Source organism: Pseudophryne corroboree, chromosome 1 (genome assembly GCF_028390025.1).
Source record: "Pseudophryne corroboree isolate aPseCor3 chromosome 1, aPseCor3.hap2, whole genome shotgun sequence".
Taxonomy (NCBI): Eukaryota; Metazoa; Chordata; class Amphibia; order Anura; family Myobatrachidae; genus Pseudophryne; species Pseudophryne corroboree.
In genome coordinates, this window is record NC_086444.1 from 130,993,958 (window position 1) to 131,014,035 (window position 20,078).

At 46.8% G+C, this 20,078-nt stretch overlaps 1 long non-coding RNA gene across 1 annotated transcript; it reads right to left on the bottom strand.

The window, feature by feature from the left end:
* Positions 1–1,623: 1,623 nt before the first annotated feature.
* On the bottom strand, positions 1,624–9,070 carry LOC134984466 (uncharacterized). The gene is made up of 3 exons (XR_010191786.1): positions 8,597–9,070; positions 3,341–3,391; positions 1,624–3,140 (listed from the first exon to the last, which is right to left on the bottom strand). It is a non-coding gene; the product is annotated as an uncharacterized LOC134984466 (long non-coding RNA).
* Positions 9,071–20,078: the final 11,008 nt, after the last annotated feature.

Sequence of the window (20,078 nt, forward strand, 5' to 3'; positions counted from 1 at the left end):
TAACTGCATAGCAAATTTACTTGGCGCAGTCGCACTGCGCACATTGCGCTTGCGCATTAGCGACTAATCGCTCCACTGCGAGAAACAAATAACGACCGAACAACTCGGAATGACCCCCCTTGAGTGAATGGAGGGAGACTAACAACAAGTGGGCATTTCTGGGAGGCAGCTGAGCAGCCAGTATTGAGACACATGGAATGGCTGCATCTGATGGGAGTGTTGTGAGCATGTAACTCAACTTTAGGACTTGTTTTAGGTGTTCAGTTGGGACTGCTGTTCCAGATGGATCTCTTGCTCCCAGCATGGATCTGTTGCAAAGCCAGATACTGTACTAATGGCTGGCTGTATCATGACTGCACAAAAACAGTGGGTGTTGCGACTGGGACACATGAAATCCAACAAATATGCACATAGGCGGACAGATAGTCTAATTAGCAAATCTTATTCCATAGGCCACCATGACCAGCAGCAAACTGGGGCTGTGTCTGTCTCAGAGTCAGCCTATAAACAATTCCATTCCAACACTGTTACCATCTCCCAGTGGCGAAAAGAGGAGGGAAAAGGGTGTAAGCAGTACCCCGGGACTCCAAGGTGGTGCACCCCTTGGTCACATTTCCCAGTATTGGGTCCCTATTGGCCCCTCGGCATCTCAGTACTCTCCTGTCCTACCTCTAGACGGAAGTTCTTCAAACTAATGTTCCAAGTACAATGTACAACTGGTAATCCCAACAAATATTTTCCCTGGCTCCTTTGTGCTAAAATTGCACATCTCCATAAGAATCGTCAGTGCTACAAGATATCAGTGTCATTTTTTTTTTTAAACTCATTAATAAAATTTTCTTAAAGGGCAATGTTTTTTTTTTTAAGAGTGATCTCAATAGTGTGCAATTATTATTAACAATTATATTAATTATTAATTATAATATTGCAGTTAGTTACAGTAGCATGTATCCCATGCCCATTTTGTGAAGTATTATGTTATGTTGTCACAGCATTATTACTCTAATCTCAGGTGAAAGCATCAAACCCTTGTATTTTGTAGTGAATTGATTGATTGATTGATTGATTGATTGATTGATTGATTGATTGATTAATTGATGGGTTGGTTGATTAATGGATGGATTGATGGATTGATTGATTGATTGATTGATTGATTGATTGATTGATTGATTGATTGATTGATGGATGGATGGATGGATGATGGATGGATGGATGGATGGATGGATTGATTGATTGATTGATGGATGGATGGATTGATTGATTTGATGCTTTATGTTGGCAGGGGACTGCTGGTCTACAATGATGCAGAACAGTGACTGGGCTCCTTATTTTTGGCTATAGTAGTGATGGATTACTTGGCCAGGTCCTGCAGTCCAGTTCTTAATGGATGACATTTACTTAAGGTCAGCTCTTTCCTTTACGGTAGATTATGTGAGACAGGTAGCTTTGTTCACTCAGCTGAGAGTTAAATAACATTTGTTTTGGATCTCATTAACTGTAAAGGTTGCAAAATGCTATAACAAAACAGATAGTAAGCGATATGGGACAAATACTTTGCTGGGAGCATTTAATTAACTATTTGGAGCATGGACTATACAAACCCACCACCAATGTTTATGTGGAGTCATATTTACTATGGCTTGTAAATATTATATTGCAATTTTACAATCATAAAAGTACATTCCATTTATGCACCTGAAACCACATAGAATATATCTGTAAAGGTGCATATACACTTGCCGAGAAAGGAAACGACATCGCTAATTTTCACCCTTCCTGAGCGACGTTGTTGTTGTTTCTCGGAAAGCGTGTATGCCGCCGCCAAGCGATGTGCGACCCCACGGGTCGTTAACGACCCTTGCTGCTGGTCGTGCAAGCAGCTCAATTTGGACTGTTGTCCAAGAGCTGACTGCACGGCCTGGCCGCTGCGTGACCTTACTGGTCGTCATATCACTCAGTGTGTACGCCCTGCTGCCGACCACCTCGGCAGGGAAGGGAACACACTAGGCGACGTCACTCATAGAGCACATCGCCAAGTGTGTACCCACCTTATGATTTACAGTATTTTATATTTATTTACTGCTTTTACTTTAGATATAAAACTAAACAATACTTATTATAACTTGCTTAATTAAATTGTAACTTCCAAACTTCCAGCAAAAATACATGCTTTCTATAAACCCCTCTTGTCCCCCATTTATTAAACCACACACACAACCCCCTTTCTCATAGGCAAACACGGGGGGGAACCAGTTGCCCAGCAAACCACTCTTCCCCATAGCCTGGAAAGTGGCCACTACATGCAGTATAAAGGGTGGAATGGAGCTGCTGCGCATGCCCAGTGGCAGCAGATTTTCCTACCAAGTCTGCTGTGTGTGTCTCTGTGAATCTGAGTGCTTGGTCATTGCACTAGGGAGGATCTTGTAAGTGTTTACCATGATGACTGGGCCTGCGTATGTCTGCATTACTGTATTACTTAGGCTGCACTTTGTTTGGGGCAGACTACAGCTTGTTACATGCTAATTATATATCCTTCATGGGCTGGCGACATTCACTCTAATGGACCCCCCTTCCCCCTTCAGAAATCCGAAAGGGTAGAAACTACCTGGGCCCAGGTCTGATGGAGGTGCCCAGTGGGGGATCAGCTTCTCTCCCCCCCCCCCTTGCCTGGCACACGCTGCTGTCTGCTGGGCTGCAGTGTGGCCAGGGAAGTGCTTCAAATAAAAATATAAATCTGTATTTTTTTCAGGCTCTCTACTGCCCTGATGCCCACCTTCCTGTCACATCACAGTTACTAGTTTGTGAAGGGGCAGGTGATGGACCACAGATTGGAAGCAACAGAGCCACATATGATAATATCATCTCCTGTCTACGGTACCCCAGCCTGACATTCTGTTTAAGCATTTACTTGTGCATTATTACAAAGTTTTCTCTCTGTCTCCTAAGTCCCCTGTTGCCTTATCCATTGTGATGTTACTGCTGGAAGCTTCGGCGTTCATACAGGTAACAAAATACTAAGTGGACAGGGTTAGTTATAGCACCGTGGGGAACTGATGAGCAAAGACTTGTCTGTCTCGTCCTCTTAGAAGATCATCACAGGCAGAGAAATTGGCTTGCTGCTGCTGCTGCTGTCAGTGAATCTGTACAAAAGACAACTGAAGAGTTTAAAGGACAATTAAAGTACAAAATGTTTTTTGATACTTTACAATACACTGGCTCACCATTGCCGGGCTGTCAGAGCGTATCTGTTTATTTGGGAATTGTTATTTTACTATGCTGTGAGTACACACTGCCTACTGCTAGCTACCAGCCCTATAGAGTCAGTGTATGGAACACTTACATTGCGGTTCATAGCCCCTAATCTGCCTGCTCCTTTCTCCGTCTGAATGTACTGAAGAAAAAAGGCACAATGTAAAGCAAAATATATAATTTAACCACTTAACAGGCATGGTCAGAGCACATTCAACTGCACCGCCTCACTATGTCCACCAGTTTTTGACAAGGAAATCCGTTCTGCAGATGTGCATAATATAATATTTAAAAAAAAATCCTTTTTCAACTATAATTAATAAAAAACAGAATTAAACACCATATGAACAGTTTTGAAGGGAAAAATTGTCAGTTAACTGGTTAACAATGATAATTAAGTTATAAGGTGCAAAATACACAAAACAAATTGATTATTTATAAATAAAAACATAAATAACAGTTTTTACATTATGTAGCATAATTTGCTGACTGATATATAACAGTACGGCATTTAGGGGGAGATTTATCAAAGCTTGGAGAGAGATAAAATATCAACCAATCAGTTTGCCACTTTGCAGGCTGTGGGCCTGTTTAATAGTTCTAATGCTACCACAGAGAATGTGTGAAAGTATTCTAATGTAACCAGGAGTGGATTGGCCCTAGGGCCCACTCGGAAGATACCCAGTGGGGCGATGTACATGTGGGGCATGTTTTATTTGTTGACAAGTGAAAGGTGGTGCTGCCAGTATACTTCTGGTGCTGCCCATATGAGGCCACTTCTACAGATTTTTCCAGGGCCACTTTCAGTTTCCAATCCGCCCCTGAATATAACAGATATATGTATAGAGACGCCCACCGGAGCTTTTGCAGGTGCCCACAGGTGCGTACACAGACGCAGCAACCACACAGATCAGGCAAACATCGAACTTCAGATTAAGTCCGTGGTCGTCAAAATGGCCTTTGCCACTGAGACATCAGATATGTGTTTTGTGCATACAGAATCACAGTCGTCAGCTTGTTCACACCCCAAAAATGGTCCCAACACGCCCACATTTTTGGTGCCACTCGCTTTTACTCCCCACAAGACAGCGCTCCCTGACGACCGTAATTGCAATTCAATCACTGCATGTTCGCATTGTGGAAGTGACGCATATACAGGCCACCAATAATCGCTCAGCTGCGTGACCATCGGAGTAGCATACAAAAATGAACAAGCCCAGCGTTTGAAAAATATGTAAGGAGATGGTTAGTTGGTACTTTATCTCTCTCTCTCTCTACTGAGTGTGGTATGGAAGGTCGACAGTAACTAGGTCGACAATGTCTAGGTCGACCACTATTGGTCGTCAGTAACTAGGTCGACAGGGTCTTTAGGTCGACATGTTCTAGGTCGACAGGTCAAAAAGTCGACATGAGTTTTTTATGTTATTTTGGTGTTGTTTTCTTCGTAGAGTGACCGGGAACCCCAATTAGTGCACCGCGTCCCCTCGCATGGCGAGCGAACTTCGGGCAAGGTGCCTTCGCTCCGCTACCGCTTCGCTCGGCACAGATTACCGTTCCAATCGTAGTCCACGTGGATCATTAAGTATGAAAAGGTTAAAAAAAAGAAGATTGTGAAAAACTCATGTCGACCTTTTGACCTGTCGACCTAGTTACTGTCGACCAATAGTGGTCGACCTAGACATTGTCGACCTAGTTACTGTCGACTTAGAGACCGGATCCCCTCTCTACTGTATCTCTCCCCAAGCTTTGATAATTCTCCCCTTTGGTTAATATGAAGAAAACAAGCAGGTAATAGAGAAAATATGTTTTAAATCTATAAGGCAACAAAAGTTATCTAAGTTCTTTTGTTGCAAATGTTGCAAAAGGATTGCAGGTAATTTATTTCCATATATCATTTTAATATACTTAAGATACCTGCATAAAATTAGCCCATGAAGCCTCACATAAAGGTAATAAAGATGATTTGTGCCTGACATAAAGTAAGAAAATAATTACATGTGTTGTGTTCTTGATGTCCCGTAGACACGAGAGTGACTAATGTAAGGCCCTAGGTTATAACACACAGACAGGGTGCCATATAATGTCTTTATGAAGGACATTACTGATTTGCTGGAAGGGTAATCTGACTTTTTTGCAGACTAAACATGAACCTGCATTAGGCTGCACAGAGTGACTCTGCAGGAAGGAATGAGAAATGACCCTAAGTGTGGCAAACACAGTCCCGTACAAACTTAAAGAGCAATAGCATTTTTTATATTAACTATCTCCGACAAAATGCACTTGGGGCTATTGCGCTATTCCTGTCTATAAAATGTGGTGGGATGAAGGCTCGCAGGGTGCCTCATTGTGCAGGATAATGTATGACCACCAGCAATTCAGGCTGAGTTCTCTCACTTACAGTAGATTTAACTAGTGAATTTGCTACATTGGATATTGGGGGTCATTCCGAGTTGATCGCTAGCTGCCGTTGTTCGCTGCGTAGCGATCATTGAAAAAAACAGCTACTCTGCGCATGCGTACGCACCGCAATGCTCACGTGCGTCGTATGGGTACGAAGTCCTTTGTGGTTTTGCACTGGTTCTTGCGACGATTCCAATCGCATAGCCGAACGCAAGGAGATTGACAGGAAGAGGGCATTTCTGGGTGTCAACTGTTCGTTTTCTGGGAGTGTTTGGAAAAACGCAGGAGTGGCCGGGCGTTTGCTAGACGGGTATCTGACGTCATTACTGTGTCACTCGTCGCAGCAATCATCGCACAGGATAAGTAACTACAGGGCTGGTCTTGTTTTGAACAAAATGTGTTTGCAGGTGCTCTGCTGCACAGGCGTTCGCACTCCTGCAAAGCGAAAATGCACTTCCCCGCGGGCGGCGACTATGCGTTTGGACAGCTGCTAAAAGCTGCTAGCGAGCGATCAACTCCGAATGACCCCCTTTGTTGTAATATTGAATTGATTTGGTGTGTCGGTGACACTTACTGTAAGCAATGGAGCTGTTTTTCTGGCTTTAATATTTATTCTGGGGCCAGTACTCTCCAGTTACTTGGTGGCCAAACCTACCCAAAAATGCGTATTTACATTTATTTGGTAGGTGGGCACCGGGATCCTGACATCCGGCCAGTCATAGTACACCCCATTTATTCATCGTATAGGTAAAAAGTATTACATATAGGTAAAAAGTAATATCATGCCATTCTATTGCAGCTCTCTTAAAATGTAAAATATAATATTGTATTAATTCCTTATTCTGCACCAAACACAATTATAGCTGTAGGCAGGGGCGCTGGAATGTTTTTAGGTTGGGGGGGGCGTAGAAAAAAATTATTTTGGCGCCCCCATGGTGCCGGCCTCCTCTACCTTTTTAGCCCCCCACTGCTGTGCGGATGAGCGCTTACCTGCAGATCCACGCGGGCGGCATCTCCTTTAAAAACAGTCTGCTATCGTAGGGTGCTGTGTCCTCCTATCTTCGTTGTGTCCTAGCCGCCGTCGGCTGTCTTTCCTTCACAGCTCCATTACTGGGAGGAGGCGTGGCCAGGCTGGGACATCCCAAGACCATAGCCACGCCTCCTCCCAGTAATGCAACTGTGAAGAAGAGACAGCCGGCGGCGGCTAGGACACAACAAACGAAGATAGGAGGACACAGCACCCTGCGTAAGCAGGCTGTTTTTAAAGGAGATGCCGCCCGCGTGTATCTGCAGGCAATTTTAAATTATGCCACACAGTATTACAATCTTATTCGCATTACCCCAAACGTAGTGCACCTGATTTATATTATGCCACAAAATAGTGCCCCTTATTCACATTACGTCACACAGTAATGCCCCTTATACATGTTACGCCACACAGTACTATCCCTTATACACAATGACCACATACAGTAGTGCCCCTTATCAGATGTATAGCTAGGTGCCATGGTGCCCTGTGCAAAGGTATGTTTCAGCGCCACCTCCTCTGTATTGAATTGGGGGCATCTTGCATTTGAAAAGAAAGATAGTTTAAAAAAAAATTAAAAAAAAATCGGTGACATGGCCAGTTCTAGACCTTGAGGAGCTCAGGGCGAAAGTTTCCTTTGGTACCCGCCATGCTGAAAACAGGGACAGTGTGCGCCGAAGGCGTGCAAAAAAATATAGGGCCAAAGAATAGTACCAATTCACATTACCCTGTACAGCAGTGTCCGTTAGTCACATTACACCGCACAGTAGTACCCTTGTACATGTTACGCCACAGTAGAGCACCTTATACACTTATGCCAGGTAGAGCTGCTTTTACACTTATGCCAGGTAGAGTCCCTTATACACGTGGGCCCTCATTCCGAGTTGTTCGCTCGCAAGCTGCTTTTAGCAGCTTTGCACACGCTAAGCCGCCGCCTACTGGGAGTGAATCTTAGCTTCTCAAAATTGCGAACGAAAGATTTGCAATATTGCGAAAAGACTTCTCTGTGCAGTTTCTGAGTAGCTCGAGACTTACTCTGCCAGTGCGATCAGTTCAGTGCTTGTCGTTCCTGGTTTGATGTCACAAACACACCCAGCGTTCGCCCAGACACTCCTCCGTTTCTCCAGCCACTCCCGCGTTTTTTTCCAGAAACGGTAGCGTTTTTTCACACACTCCCATAAAACGGCCAGTTTCCGCCCAGAAACACCCACTTCCTGTCAATCACACAACGATCACCAGAACGAAGAAAAAACCTTGTAATGCTGTGAGTAATATTCCTAACTGCATAGCAAATTTACTAGGCGCAGTCGCAGTACGAACATTGCGCATGCGCAATAAGCGGATAATCTCTGCGATGCGAAGAAAATTACCGAGCGAACAACTCGGAATGACCACCGTTATCCAGCTAGAGCCCATTATACACATTATGCCAGGTACAGCCCATTATACACAGACCCCGCCGCAATAGCGACCCGCAGCGCAGTTTGTTGGTGGCAGCAAACTGCGCATGCGCAGTGGGCGTGAGGCCATACACATTATGGTCGCTTCTCCAATGGATGCGACCACAATGTGATTGACAGTTGACAGCGTAGCGGGGTTAAGGCAGGGTGGTGATGGAAAAACGGGGGCAGGCCGGGACCATTTTTGGGACGGCTGCATGACGTCACACACAGACGCTCCACCCAAAAAAATGTCTGCTGACCGCCTGACAGCGCAGCCAGCCAACACAAGCTTAGATCAGATGTGTCCGCAATGTAATTGCGGATGCATCTGGAGGCGGCGTTACACATGCTGGGCGGCCCTCAGCATGTGCAGGGATGAATGCAGATCTGGCTGCGTATGCAGCAATCTGATTTCATCTCCGAATAACCCCCTATGCCAGGTACAGCCCTCGTTCCCTCCACAGTGCGGCCCCGATACCTGCAGGAGGTCCTGGCTCGGGCGCTGCTCCTCCTCTTTCTTCTCCGCCTCCGGTTTCTCGCAGCCTCCGTTACTCCAGCAGCAGCGGCTCCGTCCTATGTCGTCAGTGACGCTGAGAGGAGGGGAGGAAGCAGGTACTAATTACCCAGACCTGGGACTGATGGAGGGGTCCGCCGGGGGCCCTGGTGCACTGCACTCCCACCCCTCTCCCTCCTTACTTGGCAGCAGCATAAGCTCTTATGTTGGCAGTACAGCACATGCTGCAGTGTGCTGTGCTGCAGTGAGGGCAGAGAGGCTGCTTTACTGCTCAGCCTCTGCCTTTTCCTGTACAGGTGGTGGTGGGGGGGGGGGGTGATTACACTGATCACATGCTCCCCCTCGAATTGACCCTGGCTGAGTGGCTGAGCCAGGGCTGGGGTCTCAGTCAGGGGTCAGGCAGTGGAACTGCACAGATTCCCCCCCACCACCACCATTTTTTCCATAAAGGGGCGTGGCCACGCCTCTCGTGATTAGGCCACGCCCCCAAAACGTCTCGGCGGCAGCAGCGTAGCAGTGTGTGGGCAGAGGCCACACACTGGGGGAGGGAGCGGCGCTACACGGGGCCAGCGCTGCCACTACCTGTCATCCACTTTGACAGGCACATCGGCAGCAGCAGGGTAGCAAAGCAGGGAGAGCGCCTCCCTGCTTTGCTACCCTTGCTGAGCGAGCAGCGCCGGCTCCCCTGCGCCTCTGTCACATTTGGGGGGGGGCAAGCTGCCCCCTTGCCCCCCCTGTTCCGACGCACCTGGCTGTAGGTAGTGTCATACTTTATGTAATAATGTACAAAAATACTTTATAATAAGATATGGTTTTGAAAAATTACCTCTAAGGCCACGTGGCTTAAATCTGTTTGAATTTCAGCAGATAATATGGCCAGCACTGAAAGCTGATGTTCCGATCAGGCTTCTGCAGAACTTGGCTCTGCCCAAGTTATGCAACAGAACACAACTTAAATTGACTGCTTTGCAGAGGAACCTAATTGAGGCAGAGATTCTAACGGGATGTGGTGCAGGTGAGACTGAGTTTATACTACATAGAGCCAGGGGTTAAAGTGGGTGGTAACGAGGTGGAACTGAGTTCCACCACCTGTAATTTCAGGTGGAACTAGTTCCACCTCCTCCACAGCCTTGCACAGTAATTCCAATAGAAAAGCCTGCCCACCACCCACATCAATAGTGTCACTGATGAGCTGCAGCCACCTCCCCTGTCCTCAGGTCCTGGCAGCTCCATGATCCTTCTCCACCTGTGGCCCACCCTCCTGGTACTCATACACGCTGTGTCTGTCAGATGGCATTCATTCCCTCTTCAGGTCCCAGCAGCTTCCTTTTCCGACACTGCGTATGTCATGTCATGTCGTCACCGCAGCTGAAGTGAAGAGCCATGAAGAGGAACAGGATCTGTGCATGGTGAAGACGAGGTGAGAGGGGCCTGGAAAGAAACAGGGAGGCAGGGAAGCTGAGGAGGGACACAGGGCAGAGAACAGCTGGATGGACACAGGTGGTGAACTGCTGGAGTGACAGAGGCAGAGATGTGTATAAGGGGCACTTTTGTGGGCAGTATGTGTATAAGGGGCACTTTTGTGGGCATTATGTGTGTAAGTGGCACTTCTATGGGCATTATTTGTAAAGGGACACTACTACTGTGGGCATTATGTGAATAAGTGGCACTACTACTGTGGGCATTATGTGTAAGGGGTACTACTACTGTTGGAATTGTGTATAAGGGGCACTACTGTGGGCATTATGTGTAAGGGGTACTACTTCTGTGGGAATTGTGTATAAGGGGCACTACTGTGGACATTGTGTAAAAGGGGCTGTACTGTGTGGCATAATGTGCATATATATATATATATATATATATATATATATGCAGTCACGAATTGGCACTCACCCTTCCCAGTTTATGGAGCTCCGGTGCCCTCTGGAAACAATGAGATACCCAGCACTTCCTAGCATGCAGCGGCACTCGGAGACTGACACCGAAATAGTTAAAAAAACAATGTGTTTTAATCCATAGTGTTGCAAAAAGACATCCTGTGTCTTTTTATCAACACTATAGGCGGGATTCAATTCTTTTCACCACTTTCCACATTTGTTCTGTTTCTGCCCTCAGGGGCATGGTATCATTATTTCAGCTCGCTACCCCCGGAGTAGGGAGGCACCCAACCTTTTACACAGCTAAACCTGATCACTATGGGTGCAATATGCGCAATAACGGAGATCATTTTAGAAAGGAAATTGGGCGTGATATATCATTTGAATCCCACCCTATGGATTAATTGTTTTTTGAACTATTTCGGTGTCAGTCTCCGAGTGCCGCTGCATGCTAGGAAGTGCTGGGTGTATATATATATATATATATATATATATATATGGGTTGGGGCTGGGAGACCGGCAGTCAGGAGACTGTCGGCCAGCATTCTGACGCTAGGATCCCGGTCAGGGGGCGAGCACAACGAAGCCCCACAGCAGGCTTGGTGGCTTGCTGCGCTCACCACAGGTTATATTCCCATTCTATGGGTGTCGTGGACCCTGATGGTAGGGACTGTGTGATTTTCGGCATTGTCAGGTATCAGGATATCCTGACCATAGGCAATGTAACCACAGCCCATATTTCTATATATATATATATATATATATATATATATTTATATATCCTATATAATAGCCCAGATCTGTGACTGTGTGGCTAATGCTGGGCATGGCTAGGAGCTCTCATTGGGTTAGCAGCAGGTCTATCACACCCAGTCCACAGCTGATTGGGCGACAAACGCCCTCCCACACAGGTTACATCCAGTGGGAGGCTCTGCCTTTTGGCAGCTGTGGGTTCCCAGAGCAGGATTAACAATGGGGCTGATGGAGCTGCGGCTCTAGGTCCACACCCTGAAATAGGCCCACTGCATCTGCAGCAACATACCCTCCAACAATTTACACATAAAAATCGCTACAAATTTCGAAAAGGAGGTGTGGCCACGGGTACAGTGGCGTGGCTATGCCCCTATTCCTATACTTTCAATGGAAGTTTGGAGAGCCAAAAATCGGTACAGACCATAAAAAAAAGGTACAGTACCTGCCAAAAAGGTACAGTTGGAGGGTATACCACTGCATCTGCAGCAAGTCACTGCGCTGTAGATAGGACGCTGCAGTAAAAGGATTTTTCCACCCCCTATGTCCTGCTGCCAGTCCGCCTGCCCCCTCCGGTATCAACAATCCCCACTCCCTAGCCGTGGCGCAGGTGGAACAAAAGCTGCTGCGGCCACCGACATAGATGTGTATGAAAGTGGTGCAGCGGAAGGCTTTCATAGCCCTCCCTGCGCTGCATACTCTCTGAGCCCCGGAGCCTCCTCTGCGCGTGATGTCACAGAAGTGCCTCCCCTCCACAGCCGCGCCCAGATCCCCAGAGGCCCTGACTCCTCAACACAGCACCTGGGCTGCCGGCCTGGAAGCCCCGAGATGGCTAATGTAACGGATAGAGTGGGTGACATCGCGGAGAGGAATGTCTGGACGCTGAATCGATGTAAAAGGTGACAGCGCTGTGCAGTGCAGTGGGTGTGCAGTGTCAGTGTAGTTCTGCCAGCCAGTCACTATTGTTAGCGCCGGTGTCCCAACAAGCCACATTACAGGGAAGTAGACACACTAAATAAACTACATCTCCCAGTAGTCCTTAGCACCAAAGCATTCCGGCACTAATGCCTGCTGGAAGCTGTGGTTTATTGAGTGCATCTTCTTCCCTGTAAAGCGGCGCATTGGGACACCGGTCCTAACAATAGTGACTGGCTGCTTGTGCGAGTCTCCGGGAGAGCCACTGCCAAAAGGAGGACAGCAGCTCAGCTGCTTCCAGGAGGAGAAGCAGGAGAAGCATTACCCGCCCCTCCCCCACTCGCAGTACCGCCGGGAATTGTGCAACAATAGCCATATGCGCAGTATTGCATCTCCTGGCCCTGCACCCTGCCTCTCAATTTCCGGTAATCTTGACAATGTGTTGCGGGGGGGGGGGGGGGGGGGCACAATGACGCTATAACGTGACCAATCCCTGGTTCCATACCTATGCCGTGTCATTCACCCCCGCCATGCCCCCTGAAGCCGGGCCACGGCCCTCCCTGTGCCGATTTGGCTGCCCCTCCCTCATGGGGCAACCAGAATATCAGCAGTAATGTGGCACAATATGAACTGGAGGCCACTATAATGTGGCAAATATGAACTGGAGGCCACTATAATGTGGCACAATATGAACTGGAGGCCACTATAATGTGGCAAATATGAACTGGAGGCCACTATAATGTGGCACAATATGAACTGGAGGCCATTGTAATGTGGCACGATATGTACTGGAGAGCACTGTAATGTGTCATAATCTGATCTGCTCATAGTAATGTGGAGGGCACTATAATGTTACATAATAAGAACTGGGACACTTTAATGTGGCACAATATGAAATGGCACTATAGTGTGGCAAATTATGAACTGGGGCACTGTAATGTGGAATAATTTGACCTGGAGGGCACTGTAATGTGACACAGTATCAACAGGGTCATTGTATTGTGGCATAATATGAACTGGGGACACTAAATCATATTGTAAATTGGGGATACTGTGTAGCATAATGTGTACTGTCAATGTGACATTATGTGAACTTTCTTGGTTCATAAAATTAATTAGGGTGCTACTGTGGGGTAAAATATTAACTAGGGCACTTCTATGGTTCATAAAATGACCTAGGGCACTATTATGGGGCCTAAAATTAATAACTGCAGCAGAGAGAAGACTTTCAAGAAGCTTTGGGACAGGGGCTCCTTCAATATGTTACTATGGGGCCCATAAAGTTCTGGTTACGCCCCTGTCTGCAGGGAAGGGAAACTTTCCTCCGCTGCTGCTGTTAGAGGGACCGGATGCGTCCCTTTTCACAGATGCGTCCGGCTCAGAATCACCCCCACAATTTACATTTTATGAATTAGTGGAACATTTTTTAGCTATTAATTCAAACATTGTAGCTTGAAAGCCATGCTGTAACCTCTAAGTTGATCTGTAATTCATGTCATACATATTAGTATCTGTTTCACTTGTTGTCCTCCAATTACTGATTGCAACTAAAAGACTATGTGGGTAATTCCAAGTTGATCGCAGCAGGAAATTTTTTAGCAGTTGGGCAAAACCATGTGCACTGCAGGGGAGGCAGATATAACATGTGCAGAGAGAGATAGATTTGGGTGTGGTGTGTTCAATCTGCAATCTAAATTGCAGTGTAAAAATAATAAAATATACCCTGCACAGAAACAAAATAACCCACCCAAATCTAACTCTTTCTGCACATGTTATATCTGCCTCCCCTGCAGTGCACATGGTTTTGCCCAACTGCTAATAAATTTCCTGCTGCGATCAACTTGGAATTACCCCCTATATTATTTAATGACGCATGGAATATATTGTTTACCTTTGGCTGGGCCTTGAAAGGGTTCTGGATGCTCTAGGTTAAAACACTGTAGTGCCCCCTATAATGATGTTAAACACGGAGCATATTGCGTATGCATGCTGTGGAAGTAATTTAATCTTGATATGTAGTGATCTAATGATATTTGTAGAGTGTAGAGTAGACTTTGGCTTCTGTGGAGTGGAAGGGGATGCTGTCAAGTTCCCGCCGGTCGGAATCCCGCCGGTCGGAAAACCGACACCAGAATCCCGACCGGCACAATCCCGACATATTCTCCCTCCGTGGGTGTCCACGACACCCATAGAGGGAGAATAAATTAGTGTGCAGAGCGTAGCGAGGCACCGTGCCCGCAAGGGGCTGTGTTGCGCTCGCCCCCCTGTCGGGATTGTGCTGGTCGGGATTCCGGTGTCGGGATTCCGACCGCTGGGATCCCGTCCAGCGGGATTTCGTACTGATCCCGAGTGGAAGGAAGACTAAAGATATTTGCATGCTGCAGATCGTGCTCTAGCACAATGTACATAAATGAAAGGTTTTAGCAGTAAGTTAAATGGTCACAGTGGAACAGCCATCTCTTGGCAATTTTAAAAACATCAACACCGCCTCAGAACAGCTGAATAACTAACAAATGGAAGGGGTAAACCCTAGGTGCTACACCAGAGGTGCTTTAAGAGAGGAGGGGGCCCGTGTGCAGGCTCTGGTTTGACTCCATTTTCTCTGGCGGTGCCTTAGACTCTGGCATGCACAGGTCTCTGGGAACATGGCACACATGCACGCACGAGTCACAGGAAAATGGCTGTGGTGGCCCTTTTCCTAGTGATTTCTGCAGCTCTGCCGACAGCACTGGGCCGACAGAGTGGTAAGTTAAATTAAATAGGTGTGCAGTGTGTGTGCTCCCCCAGGACCCAGCTGCCTGTGTTCACCGCACACCTTGCACCCATTATAGATACGCCAGTGTGCTGCACAGAATTAATAGAGTCAAAATAATTACTCAATAAATGACAATATGGCAGCAGAGGACACCACCACTGTGACTGGACTGATGCAGCACAATACACCACCACTGGACTGATGCAGCACAATACAGCACCACTGAACTGATGCAGCAAAACACAGCACCACTGGACTGGACTGATGCAGCACAATACACCACCACTGGACTGATGCAGCACAATACACCACCACTGTACTGATGCAGCACAACACAGCACCACTGGACTGGACTTATACAGCAGCACTGGACATATGGCAGCAGAGGACACCACCACTGTGACTGGACTGATGCAGCACAAGACACCACCACTGTACTGATGCAGCACAACACAGCACCACTGGACTAGACTTATACAGCAGCAGTGGACATATGGCAGGAGAGGACACCACAACTGTGACTGGACTGATGCAGCACAAGACACTACCACTGTACTGATGCAGCACAACACAGCACCACTGGACTAGACTTATACAGCAGCAGTGGACATATGGCAGGAGAGGACACCACCACTGTGACTGGACTGATGCAGCACAAGACACCACTACTGTACTGATGCAGCACAGCACCACTGGACTAGACTTATACAGCAGCACTGGACATATGGCAGCAGAGGACACCACCACTGTGACTGGACTGATGCAGCACAAGACACCACCACTGTACTGATGCAGCACAACACAGCACCACTGGACTAGACTTATACAGCAGCAGTGGACATATGGCAGGAGAGGACACCACCACTGTGACTGGACTGATGCAGCACAAGACACCACTACTGTACTGATGCAGCACAGCACCACTGGACTAGACTTATACAGCAGCACTGGACATATGGCAGCAGAGGACACCACCACTGTGACTGGACTGATGCAGCACAAGACACCACCACTGTACTGATGCAGCACAACACAGCACCACTGGACTAGACTTATACAGCAGCAGTGGACATATGGCAGGAGAGGACACCACAACTGTGACTGGACTGATGCAGCACAAGACACTACCACTGGACTGATGCAGGACACTGAGGACAGAGACACGTCCTCTCGCTGCACTCTCCAATGCTGGAGTGAAAATGGCGGCGACGCGTGGCTCCTTATATGGAATCCAAACCCCGCAAGAATCCGACAGTGGGATGATGACATTTTGCCTCGTTCTGGTTGACGAGTCAGGCAGGAAAACCCGATCCGCACTCATGTAGTGAAGTCCGGTAGGTTTGGTTCTCAGGGAACCAAACCCGCTCATCTCTAATTTTTATGCTCATTAATTTTGTTTATTGCTTGAGATATATTAAATAGCTGTTGGATATTTACACTATGGTCAATTAATGCATTTAATTAATATTATTTAGTTATTACTTATGGTTCAATACACTGAGCCATCACTACTTCCCATTGGATAACTAACAAGCTTATTTAATTAAGCTTGTGCGGCCGCTGCCAATTAAGATCTTCATTTAATTTTTTGGCTGTCAACTGTGTGGCAAGTCCTGGTGCCCTAAGCTGCAGCCTAATTAGCCAAATTGTTGATTAAGCACTGTTTTATATGTGTGTGTGTGGAGGGGGAAGGGGGGGGGGGCAGGGACGCGACAGGGGCGGTCAAAGGGGACACCTGTACTGGGCCCCAAGGCTCAAAGGGGCCCAATGAATATGCCACTTTGTGCCTGGCAGGGATGTGAGCTGTTTTGTCCAAATAGGGTAGCGATCTGTAGGCGGTGTGGGCGCAGCCTCAGAGTGACTTGAGCTTCTCACACACAGTGATTGTGCGGCGTGAGTGTGTGCCCAGTCTTATGGGTCCAGCTCTGTTATAGGCAATTACGGGACATGGCAGCAGCTCTGCTGGCCAGGATTCCTGTGCCCTGTACCGGCCTTTTCTGGTGGAGAGTGAGGGCCACATGGTACCTGCTGTGCAGTGTTCAGGTCTGGATACTGGGTAGTGCAGCGCAGGTGAGTCTCTCCCCAGGGTAAGAGTAGACTGGTGAGGGGATACAGGGCTTTGGGATGTGGTGGAGGAGCAGGGAATGCAGCACTGGGGAGAGACAGACAGTGGTGTGGATGGGGAGGAAGGAGAGATATCAGGGCCGAAACTAGGATTTTTTTCACCCGGGGCAAGGTAGTCATTTGACACCCCCCCCTCCCCCCCCCCCCCCCCCCCAAAAAAAATATAATTTTTATTTTACAATAAATAATTAAATAAAAAAATAAAAAAACTAAACATTTTAAAATAAATGAATAAAAATATTATATATATATATATATATATATATATATATATATCTCTTTCAGAACTTTTTTACCTGAAAAATTGCCTTTTCTAACATAAATTTCATATCCAGGAAAAAGTGTCCCCATTTTACACAGTACGACAGGCAAGTGTCCCCATTTTACACATTGCGGCAGACAGGTGACCCCATTTTACACATTGCGGCAGACAGGTGTCCCCATTTGACACATTGCGGCAGGAAAAAGTGTCCCCATTTTACACATTGCGGCAGGCACGTGTCCCCATTTTACACAGTACGCTGGCAAGTGTCCCCATTTTACACATTGCGGCAGACACGTGTCCCCATTTTACACAGTACGCTGGCAAGTGTCCCCATTTTACACATTGCGGCAGACACGTGTCCCCATTTTACACAGTACGACAGGCAAGTGTCCCCATTTTACACATTGCGGCAGACAGGTGACCCCATTTTACACAGTACGCTGGCAAGTGTCCCCATTTTACACATTGCGGCAGACAGGTGACCCCATTTTACACAGTACGCTGGCAAGTGTCCCCATTTTACACATTGCGGCAGACACATGTCCCCATTTTACACAGTACGACAGGCAAGTGTCCCCATTTTACACATTGCGGCAGGAAAAAGTGTCCCCATTTTACACATTGCGGCAGGAAAAAGTGTCCCCATTTTACACATTGCGGAAGGAAAAAGTGTCCCCATTTTACACATTGCGGCAGGAAAAAGTGTCCCCATTTTACACATTGAGGCAGGAAAAAGTGTCCCCATTTTACACATTGCGGCAGACAGGTCCCCATTTTACACATTGCGGCAGACAGGTCCCCATTTTACACATTCCGGCAGGTGGTGGGGAGAGGGAGGGAGGGAGAGAGAGAGAGAGAGAGAGAGGGAGGGAGGGAGGGAGAGGGGCTGACTTACATTTGAAGCGGTTCTCGCCGCTCTTCAGCCGCCTCTCCCTCCTCGTCTGCGCGGCTCCCCCTTCTCCGTCCTCCCGAGTGCCCAGCTCGGGGGGCGGGGTTTCGTGGAATGACGCGTTTGCGTCGTGACGTCACGACGCAATCGCGTCATTCCGCGAAAACCCCCCCCCCCCCCGAGCTGGGCACTCGGGAGGACGGAGAAGGGGGTTTCAAAGTATAAAGAAGTGCCGCGGCGCTGCACTGGCCGCTGGCGCATAGGGAGAAGGTGTTAGGGGGTCTCGGCGCCCCCTCCAATCCGGCGCCCAGGTCGCCTGCCCCCCTAGCCCGCCCCTAGTTTCGGCCCTGGAGATAAACATATTTATATATGTGTATAGATTTATATATATACATATACACATATATTTATATTAATAGTTTCCTATATAGCACAGCAAATTCAGTTGTGCTTTAATATATATAATCTGAGGGGGCCCCAGAGATATTACTGTGCCCGGCCCCAAGATTTCTGTATCCAACCAGGTAGGGGGGTTCTTTTTTAATTTTTTGTGTTTCTTTTTGGGGGGAGGGAGGTAGGGGAAGGTGGAGGCTCCTCCCATTTCTATTCTAAATTACTGAGTGGTTGTAGCACAACATGCAGTGAGAAATACATAAGACAGACACCCAGGCTTGTGGTCACCTCATACCTTCTAGGCATGAGACAACAAACTACCTAGTTTTAAGGGTACTCCAGCCTTCTATATACAGCACTGCATAGCATATAAATACGTAATTTATTGCATGCAATTTCATGGTAAATATTCATATTTCTATAACATTTGACAAGCAAAACTTAGTCAATTTCAAGGAGTGATATATTTTACAAAGACTGTTGTAACATAGACTGTATGTTGGTTGATGAATTCTTCAAATTAGCCTATTCAAGATGAAATATTAGGCTATTCAAGATGAAATATGAAATGTTGAAATGTTAGTAGCAATTTAAAATGTTGTCACTTAAGTGAGTGAAACGGAAACAAATTGGGGTATGTGGAGTACATGGGTATTTTTCAAGTGATTTGTTTGCAACACTTATGTTCAGAAAAGTAATCCAATCAAATATTTTGCAACCAAGGAATTGGACTCCGGATAAAAAATGTGTAATAGGAAAATGTTCCTGTGCTTCCATTTTAAATGACATTCTCATTATAGTGATCCCAGCAAAATCTGAATGTGTGTATAAATAGAACGCAGCTGACAGCAATTAGCCAATAACAGGAGACCTCTGCAGCCTACGTTTCATTTCCTGAATAAATGTTTTTGTGAATACAAAATGCCGCCAATTTACTGAGCCAGAAGTTGAACACACACTAAATCATATTTGGTAATTTGTACAAATATAAAACATCTGTGGGTTGTTGTTTTTCCCCACTTTTTTTTTCTTACATGGGGGAGGGGGGGAGATGTATCAAACATTGGAAAGAGAGAAAGTACCATTCAATCAGCTCCTAAATGCCATTTTTCAAACACAGCCTGTAAAATTACAGTTAGGAGCTGATTGGTTGGTGCATTATCTCTCTCCACATTATCTCTCCCCAATCTTTGATGCATTTCTCCCCTAGTTACAGTTGTTGTGATGTGAACATTTCTTGTGCTTAGGGCAGAGGTTCTCAAGCTCGGTCCTCGGGGGCACACACAGTGCATGTTTTGCAGGTCTCCTCACAGAATCCATGGGAATGGGGTGTTCCTGCACTGCTGTAAAAAAATGTGTGTAGGATATGTATATAACCAACATATAGTAAATAACCTAGAATAATTCTTGAATAATTAGTGGTGTTGGCGGTGCTCCCCCGAGGAAATGACAAATACAATCACTGTTGTTTTTTTGTA